The sequence below is a fragment of the Nanorana parkeri genome, unplaced genomic scaffold (genome assembly GCF_000935625.1).
Source record: "Nanorana parkeri isolate BGI_ZX_2015 unplaced genomic scaffold, ASM93562v1 scaffold4, whole genome shotgun sequence".
Classification (NCBI taxonomy): domain Eukaryota; kingdom Metazoa; phylum Chordata; class Amphibia; order Anura; family Dicroglossidae; genus Nanorana; species Nanorana parkeri.
In genome coordinates, this window is record NW_017306272.1 from 4,251,073 (window position 1) to 4,261,063 (window position 9,991).

The window sequence follows — 9,991 nt, forward strand, 5'->3', positions numbered from 1 at the left end:
GTATTACCAGTCAAAAGTTTTAGAACACCCCATTTTTCCAGTTTTTATTGAAATGTAAGCAGTTCAAGTCCAGTGAATAACCTGAAATGATACAAAGATAAGTAGTAAACTGCCAGAGGTGAAAAAAAAGAGGTTGAGTTAACAAAAACTGAAAAATAATGCACATTTTGGTGTTATACAAAAGGCCTTTTTTTTAGGGAAGAAGTAATGGGTTAACACTCAGAGTTGTTCTGCAGCAATGTAAGTAAATGAAGCCTTGAAAGTTTATGCTAACCATTCCTACAGATGTCCCAACTTTTGTGGATTACTCACAAGACTTCTGTCTGTAAAAGAGCAGTGTTGGAACAGACTGATTTACTACACCCACTTAAGCAATATTTGAACAGTAATTTTCTGCAGGAAGTAGTATATTTCTCAAAAAATGGTGAGAAAAAAGCAATTAACAAAGGAAGACAGAAAGACCATTATAAAAGTGTAGGTCTTTCCTTTAAAGAAATTGCAAAGAAAGCCAAGGTGTCAGTGAGTACAGTTTCCTACACCATCACGAGGCACTTGAAACTGGAGGAAACTCTGGCAGGAAGAGATCTGAGGTCTGGCAGACCCAAAGCCACAACAGAATCAGAAGACACGTTTCTGAGAGTCAACAGCTTGCATGACAGGCGGCTCGTAGGACAACAGCTTCAAGCACAGCTTCGAGCTGCAGGTTTGACTGGTCGAGCGGCAGTAAGAAAGCCATTGCTAAGATGGCAAAATAAGAAAAAGAGGCTTGTCTGGGCCATGAAGCACCACCGGTGGACTACTGAATACTGGAAGTAAGTCTTATGGACCGATGAATCAAAAGTTGAGATCTTCGGTTCATCACACAGGGTTTTTGTATGCCGTTGGGTAGGCGAAAGGATGGTTTCTTCCTCTGTGACACCAACTGTCAATCATGTAGGAGGAAGTTTGATGGTCTGGGGCTGTTCTACTGGATCCACAGTCGGCAGCTTGCAAAGAGTGTGTGGTACCCTGAACCAAAGCTGCTGCTACAGCATTTTGCAGCACCATGCAATACCCTCTGGTGTATGCCTGGGGTTCATCCTACAGCAAGATAATGACCCAAAACACCTCCAGGCTGTGTCAGACCTACCTTAGAAGAAAAGAACAAGACGGCAGGCTTCAAATCATGGAATGGCCAGCACAGTCTCCAGACTTACACCCCATCAAGCTGGTTTTGGAATGAGCTGGACAGAAAGGTGAAAGCAAAGCAACCTGCAAGTGCAACACATTTGTGGGAACTTCTGCAACAGTGTTGGGAAGAACTTTCCAAACCATATTTGATTTCAGTTGTAGAAAGAATGCCACAAGTGTGTTCAGCTGTTATATCTGCAAAAGGTGGCTACATTGATGAGTCAAAAATTTAGATTACATTTTGTTAAAGAAAATAATTTAATGATTCCTTTTGGATGTCAAATTGTTTATTTGTTCTATGCTTTATATTCAGAATACATATGTATGTGTAGAATATGCCAGAGTAGATTTCCTGGTGTTGCCAATAATGGACCATGTCTGCCTATTGTGTCTTAAGATGGTCACTTGTGTGTAAGGATGAGAACACAGAAGCACAGCTGGAAAATAGGGACTGTCTCCTTTAATAATGTTCAAAGTATATTCTCAGCACTTACAAGAAGTACTAAGGAGAAGTACAGGGAGAAATGATTTTCCTGCACGTACTGATGCTCCCAAAATGTATGTGTTATTCTCTGGTATGCTATACAAAACTAGCACTTAGAGTAACTACCAAAAGTTATAAATGTGATTGCAGCTAGAAATATGCAACAAAGTGAGGATTAGTACGAAAAGTCAACAGGAATGTAATGTAAAATCATTGAGAACAAATACTAACATGCAACAAATGTGTTATGGGTAAAATAGGACAGAAATATGAACTTGCACTTTCAGCAACATTCACCTTATAAGTGTGTTAAATTTCATATATCTAAATAGCGATGCTTCTGGCATACAATGCCCCTTATGCACAGCAACAGACAGCTTGTGCTGCAGAGTTAGAAGATCACAGAAACAAAGAACCCTCAATCACTTGAACCTAATAAGGCTATAATCATCATTGACACCATAATGATTAAAATGAATAAAACCCATTAAGAAAAGTCATGTTGAGTTATTAAAAGTTTCGCTCTATGTGATATGTAATCTTTTATCCATTTTTTATGATCATATCTCTCCCCATCTATCTGCTAAAGACCATTAATATAGCATGCTGTAGATGCTACTTGTGCTCTTTAGTTTAACAGCTTATCATTGATTTCTTGCAGCAGATATTATATTTAAGAACAGAATACACATGAAATGAAATTTGCTGCACTGCTGTAAATTTCGATTGTCAGGATGATCAAAGGTTTCTGGTCTGGTTTACAACAAAGGACAATGAAGCACAGACAGAAAGCAAAGTAGTCACAATCCTGCTGAGAGAAGCCCAAGGCAAGTCACCAGCTACACATTGTCAATGCTAACTGTAGATTCTTACAAGTGAATGCTCTATGCAATGTTTAAGGGGAGGGGGTGGGGACAATAAAACTTCCATTAACTGGATCCTTGTTAAAAGGCTTATTGGCATCTACTAGCAAGAATTGCAAACAAAACTTATCTTATTCTAAACTTCCCCTTTCTCTTCTGTCAAATAAACTGTGTGGACAAGCCAGTGGAAGAATGGAACATTAAAAATTGTCAGAAATTACCAAGACTTAGAGACTGCTCTTATCTAATCATCAAAACAATGCAATAATAGCTGGTACATATATTAGGAAATATTGGGTTGATATAATGAAGATAACAATGAGAAAGCCTGAGGTCATTTATGGAGTCACTGCAGCCTTCTTGCTATTTCTTTTTTACATTGAGCAAACACCAATAAAAGGTCTGATTTGTGGAATGTGTACACAATGTTTAGAGGTGAACTGAGGGAGAGTACCATTAGCAATATGTACTTTCCATTTAGCTCATGAACAATGCAGATTTTTATAACATGTCTTAAAGTTTATAAAAGGAAAAGGTTTTCATTGAATATATGGCAAGGTTTCATCAATGATATACACTGGTGTGTAGCTGATATCACAGTATGTATATCTATGACCAAGGTTTAAGTTGATGCCAACCACTGACATCATATAAGGAACAAGGAAAATAAATTGTATGAAAGCCCCATGTACGAGCCAATGTGCTCTTAAATGGCAACATTTTCCAAATGACTCTTAACCTCCCTGGCGGTATGATTATGTCAGGAATTTTGTATGGGAGTACCGCCAGGGAGGTTAATAAACAGATAACCAGTGGATGAGAAAGTTGGTGGGAATTGATCTAAAAGAACGTTTTCTGAAGATCTTCTTGAACTATGGCCTTCCATTTTAAAAAAAATAATGACTGCAACGTTTCACATTTGCCTTTTAATCCTGCCAAGCCTGACATAATCCTACCATAATGAGATGAAAAAATGTTGCAGGGGAGGTGGCTATCAGTATTGTCACTTCTGATTCATCAGACTGTAGCTTGTCATTCAGCACCTGACCACATCTAGTCCTGCCCACTGCTTTCTGGATTGACAACACTGCCTCTGTTGCGGAAACACTCAAATTGTGAGCAGTGGTGTATTTTGGTTTTGTGCTTCTATAAGCAAGACTAAACTCGGGCACCCCCCATCTAAATTTGCTCCACCCCTTCCTGTTTAAGACATTTAACATTTAATACTGACAGATTGCGCTATTAGCGTAGTGGGGAAGTCCGCTGCGCATTTTGCTTATCCTGCCAGAAGCTGGATACAGCAAACGCCTGTTTAAATAGTAACAGGCACGCTGTATTACTTCTGCCAGCCTCGGAGAGAGGAGGCTGAGCTATTTGGTGGATTTGGGTACGGATAATTTATATATTTATTTTTTCTCTTCATGGCAGGTGAGGCTCTGCCTCACTGGTTTTGGGGCAGAATTTGCCTCCCTCCTGGACAGAGGGGGGAGTGGGGTACAATAGACGAGGTGGGGGGATTGGGGGTATGATAGAGGAGCAGGTGAAAGATTGGGGTACAATAGAGGGATAGAGGGGGTAGTAAGGTACAATAGAGGGACAGAGGAGGGATTGGGGGTACAATAGAGGGGCAGAGGGATAAAGCTCCATACACAGTCATATCCCTCTATATCTGTGGATGTTCTCAGAGACTTTTCCACATAAAGTAATTTCATCTTTTCATCTCTTAACCTTGGCTCAGTTTCCAGGGGGTTGGCGTTTTTTGCTGCCCCCCTGGAAAGTGCTATCCAAGGCAAATTCCGAGTTTCTTTTGCAGTAGATATGCCTCTGACTGTGAGCTGCAGTGCCTGGTAATGGGAGCATGTTAGACACAAATAAAGGATGATTTGACTAAAGCTGGGTATACATTGGTATATTTTTGTATAATCGTTCATATGAAAAATCTTGTCAGAATATTCTATAATTCCGCGAGGACTTTCACTGTTAGAATTTTGTTTGTTCGGGAAACATTTTCTATCCTTCTCCTTCCATTTATTCATCACTACAGTCAAAATTGATCATCGATTTGACCTTATTAACTATTACAAAATCAAACGAATGTTCTGAAAACAAATTTTTGCAAACAAAATTCTAACTATCATGTTTGATTTAGATCATGTAAGTTAAAAGTTTGTGCATCACGTAGTAACTGGATTTGATACTTGTTTCCACTGTCATACAGGAGCCTTCAGTTGTATTTTTATCTCCTAGGTGATGTCCCCTGATCCTCTCTATGCAGTCAAGATGAGCCATCAATGTAGCAAACAGACAAGTTGGTGGTCTGTTACTCCAGATTGTGAAAGCTGAGCCTGTTTGCACTAAAAGCAGGCTGTAAATTCCTTAGCCTGGGCACAATTAGAAGATATAAGCCCAATCACTTTATCATCATGTAGAATTACCATTTTACATAGTTACATAGTTACATAGTATTTGAGGTTGAATAAAGACATTAGTCCATCAAGTCCAACCTATTAGGATCTCATTCTAGGAGTACCTGTACCCCTGTATATTACCTGTACCCCTGTATATTACGCATGTTCGGCCGACCCGAAGTGCAGAAGGAGTTCGACTCAGCCGATCCAACATCTGGATTAGCTGAGCCGAACCTCCGGCAGGCTACTCGCTGCTGTTCGGCCTATTCTTATAAATGCCGAACAGCAGTGAATGAATAGCCGAATGGCGCTGAGCGGCATTTGGCTCAGCTGTTCTGCTCGGTCCCTAAGAGGACCAGAAACAGAACAGAAAAATAGTTTAAAAAGTACAAAAAAAGTAAATAGAAAATGATTGTGCTGAGCTAGCAATTTTTTTTTTCTATTCTGACACGGCTCCACCCATAAAGTTTAAATTCCCTTGCAAAGTGAACAGGCTAGTTGCCTTTAGTAGTTTAACCACTAAGGCTGGCCATACACGGAGAACATTTTGCATGGTTCCTACTGAACTGGCCTAAATTTAAGCTGTGAGTGGCCCTGTTGATTTTTCAATCACCTTTTGTGAGATGAGTTGGTTTGAAAAGATTTGATTAAACAGTGCATTCATCCAATGACATTCAGGAACTCTCTGGCCGCTGGAGTAGCAGCTGCTGAATACAAAAGCTGGCACAGGGAGATTTGTACATCTATGCCGATTAGTGTGGATGGAGGAATCTGTTATATATATTTTTTTGTTCAGCCCTTAGGCTGAAGGAATTTTTTTTATCCATGTATGGCTAGCTTAAAGTGACATTAAAGGATACATTTGTTTTCCCTCCCCCCAATGTTAATGTTAGCACTTACCTTAAATGATGTCTCTTAATCCGATCTTCTTCTTCTTTCCTGATGTTTTCATCTGTCCCTCCAGCGGTGCGGCGGCTCTTCGATCCAGCGCTGACTGCTCTGTCCCTCCGATCCAGTGGTGTCTGCATGCGGGTGCACGCATCCATACACTTACCTTACGTCTCTGCTCGTCTCCCGGCCAAGAATCCAAACTGCGCATGCGCCCGCCCCAAGATGCTTTGCGGCCGCTCGAACAGTTTCGTTTTCTCGGGCGGGAGGGCGCACAAAAAAAAAGGTACGTTTAAACCGCTGTTATAGCGTATGTTTGTTTTTTAAACTGTTTGCCTATATCTACTGCTTGATAGCAGTAGATATAGGCAAAAAAACGGGAGGGTTTAGAACCCCTTTAAGAACACAGAAGAATCATGGGGAATATAGTGCTTTTTCCCATACAAAACTGTATTGATGAACATCCTCCATGCAGAGTCAACTACATAGATCTAATTTAAAAATAAAAAGACAATGGAAATGGTCATACAAGAAATATACATATACTCAACAAGTGTCTGTTATCTTACTAGTTTATAATCCGAACCAGCTTTAAAAGATGTAAGAGGTTCCTGACATGGGCAGCCTTTCATTTGTCTATTCATTTGTATGTGATCTGAAGCAAATTACTAAAGGCAAATAGGCTGTTCACTTTGCAAGGGAATTTTCCCTTAGCTTAGTGAATATGGTAAATCTTCACTAGGCAAAGAATACCCAATCATATGCAAGGAAAATAGAAAAAAAACTGGATGTTTGTACATGACTGGATGATGGAAGCAGATCTGACTGAAATGGAGGGAGTGTCTGCGCTGGGTTATGACTGGCAGTGGAAGCAATGGCCTTGGGGGCCGGTGTATCCACTGTCAGCCAGCCATAACCCAGCGCAGGTCGGCAGTCCACCATTTAGTGATGGCTGTTCTATATGTACATGACTGCTGGATGTGGGAATCTCTAAACCATACATGGTTTTTCCACAGACCTGAATTAACACTGGGATTGCACTACGTGACCAACTTACATGTCAATTCATGGAAAACTAACACTTTGCAAAGTTCCATTAATCACATTTTTTTCTCATACCTTTTTCCAGTTATTGAGATTATACAATAAAATATCCCGTTTAGTCCCTCACACCACTTAGATTAATCAATGGTTAGCAAATTACCATTTTTAAGTGAATGTCTGTGAGTGAGCTCTATAAGGATTATATATTTGTAGACTTTTCCATAGTCAGGTATGTTTTAGTACTTATTGAGTTGGGTGTAAATTGGCTGTTAAAACGCTTGTATTTCTTTTGAATGGTTTTAGAATTTTAATTTATAACCAAGTAACTTTTTTAATAACTTGAGTAGAGAAGCAGTGTGTTAAGCTATTCATGCAGCCATGAAGGTAATAATATCATGATATTTTTTAATTAGGGAGAGATATTTTCAGAAGACAGGTTTTATTGTATAAGGAAAGGCTGTACTGTAATAATGGTTACACAAGTCAATTTACACATGCTAGAAGCCAGTGCTTTCTAGTGACCTGTGATTATGAAATGATGAGTCAGATTTTCAGCAAATTACAGGTGGGGAAAGCAATATAATACTGCTGAGTCTAGCTTCTAATGTTATAAATTGCTCAGAAACTGTGCAGACTGAATCTCTCATTTTAATGACACAGATATTACTATATCCATATATCCGAATAGAAAAGCTTGGTTTCACTCATGCCTTAATGCTAATTACTTTAGTTTCATTTAATGAAACCTTTCTTATTAACCTTAGAGTTGGAGAGGTATTATAAAAATGTGAATAAAAAAAAAAATGAAATGCCTGTTACAATAAAAGACAACGCTTCTAAAAACATAACATTACATTATTTCTACTTGTACAATTAGTATTGCTCCTAATACAATTCTAACATGAAAGGCAAAGAGATCACACCTGGAAAAGTAAAGTGTCAGATCTAAAAATTAATATTATGAAGTATTGCTACCATTACCCTGAAGCTAACCCATGACTTAAAAGGAACTCATAAAGCTGAACTTGCACTTTAAGGAAGAGCCGCTTGTTTAGTAAGGGCCCTTTTAGTAAGGGAGTATCACTCAGCTGTAGATCTTCACATTATTTCTAAATTGGTGCCGACACTGATCTTCCTCCTGGAGGGTGGCTACTTTTGTCCCCCATGGTCCCTGTGTGTGTTGTAAAGTAGCCACCACGCCAAGCTCGCTCTCTTGATGGACTACAAAAGTAGCCCCCCTCCAGAAGGAAGGACAGTGTCAGCACAAATTCAGAGATGATTCGAAAATCGACAGCTGAGTGATACACAAACAAGCTACATTTTGTTAATAGTTAAGGTACTTGAATGCATTTTTAAGATTAAACTCCTGAGCGTTATGTCACTTTATCTATTTTTCCACATGGGTTTTTGTTTTTTCATTTGTGTGCATTTTTTTGCAAGGGGTAGGGGCCCTCATTAAATTGGGAGACCTTCCTGTTTTAAACCTTTAACCCCAAACCAACCTGACCCCTAAACCTAACCTTTGACTTCAAATAATAAGTCTTAAACTGAATGTAAGCTCTAATTCTAAACTTATAATGAAGAAAATGTAGTACTGTGATAAAACAAAAGATATTGCTGATAGGAGCACCATAATACCACTAAAATGTGCTGATTTTCTGTGTAAAATGAAAACAGAGACTGTCACGACAGGAAACTTATGATCCACATTATACATGCGTTTACTAGTTCTCTTGTCATCTTAAATGGTGACTCAAAAAATAAACATTTTAAATATCTCTATCAAATAAGTAAATTTTATTGAGCCTAGAGAATGCTGCATTTTTACATCCTCTTATGTAGCATAGACCTGTTCTCTACGAAGAAGACTGAAGCAAAAATGACCTGATATGCTTATCATGTTGTTTTACTCTTTTCAGAAAAAAATTTGAACACGCAAAGGTGTCAACAAATGCTGAAGTGCATGTAGGCTATTTATATGAGTCTCTGACTAGACATGAGGTTTGGATTCCCAGTGAATCCTGCTGGTTCAATATTCACTGTCCCTGCAAATTAATGTGCAGATTCATCTGGGAGAGTTTTCTTAAACCATAATGCAATGTGTGGCTTTTGACCTACGGCAATGCTGTAGTGACTGTGGATGACGCCACTTCAAATTCAAGTAGTAAAATCTTCAGGAAGTGATCATTTTATTGATTCACACAATAAAGAATAAATAAAAGAATAAATGCCTGATGAAGGGACCCTGAGTGGTTACGATGTGACAAGAAGTGTGTGTATCAATAAAATGATCACTTCCCGAAGATTTGACCATGGTGTGCTGGGTAATATTTTACTACTTGTATTGATTAAAACAGCCCCCTCATTCTAAAAGATGGGCATAGAGCAGCCATTGTGTCAGTGATTTGGAAGCTGCTGTTAGGAAAGTATAGGGAAAGCTGACAAGCTGCACAGTGAGATTAAGGCAGTTTGGATACTGTACTTTAATTCTGATTGCTATCTCTGTGTACAATCAACCCTTTTGCTTCCTATTATTGTTCTTATTTTAGTTTTTTTGTCTTTCATTTTATTCTGACTGATTAAGGTCAGTGGTCATGTTTAACTGCTATCTCATCCATAGCAAACTTTTTTTTGCTGTGTCCCTTTAAAAATAAATTTTTGTTTCAATGATTTTTTATTTATTTTGGGTGTATATAAAAAAATTATTTTATGCTGTTGGGGGGTTTTGTTTCAGGGGTGGTATTTTTCTGTTTTTTTATTTTTTTATTTTATGCTGATTGGGCCTTTTTTTTAGGTTTAGGGTGCTCAAAGCGCAGCATTTACTTGTAAACTGACCATCTGTTCTTGGAGCTGTCTTTGGTTCAAAGCTTGCCTTGAACGTAATGGAGGGAGAAGGGAATCATCTCACCAGCTCTGGCTGAGGCTCTAGCCAGTGTCCTGCCTAGCTCACTGTCATCACTGGTTGCAAGGAGCTGATTGGGACGCTGACCAGAGAGTCCCAGGTTGCCAAGACCTGCGTGGGGAAATGTGTATGGCCCTGACACATCTCCCCCCTCGGCTGTTAGCAACCTGGGATGCTCTGGATGGATAGAGGGTGAAAGGGACCACACTGGAAACATTGTGCGGCAGAGAGG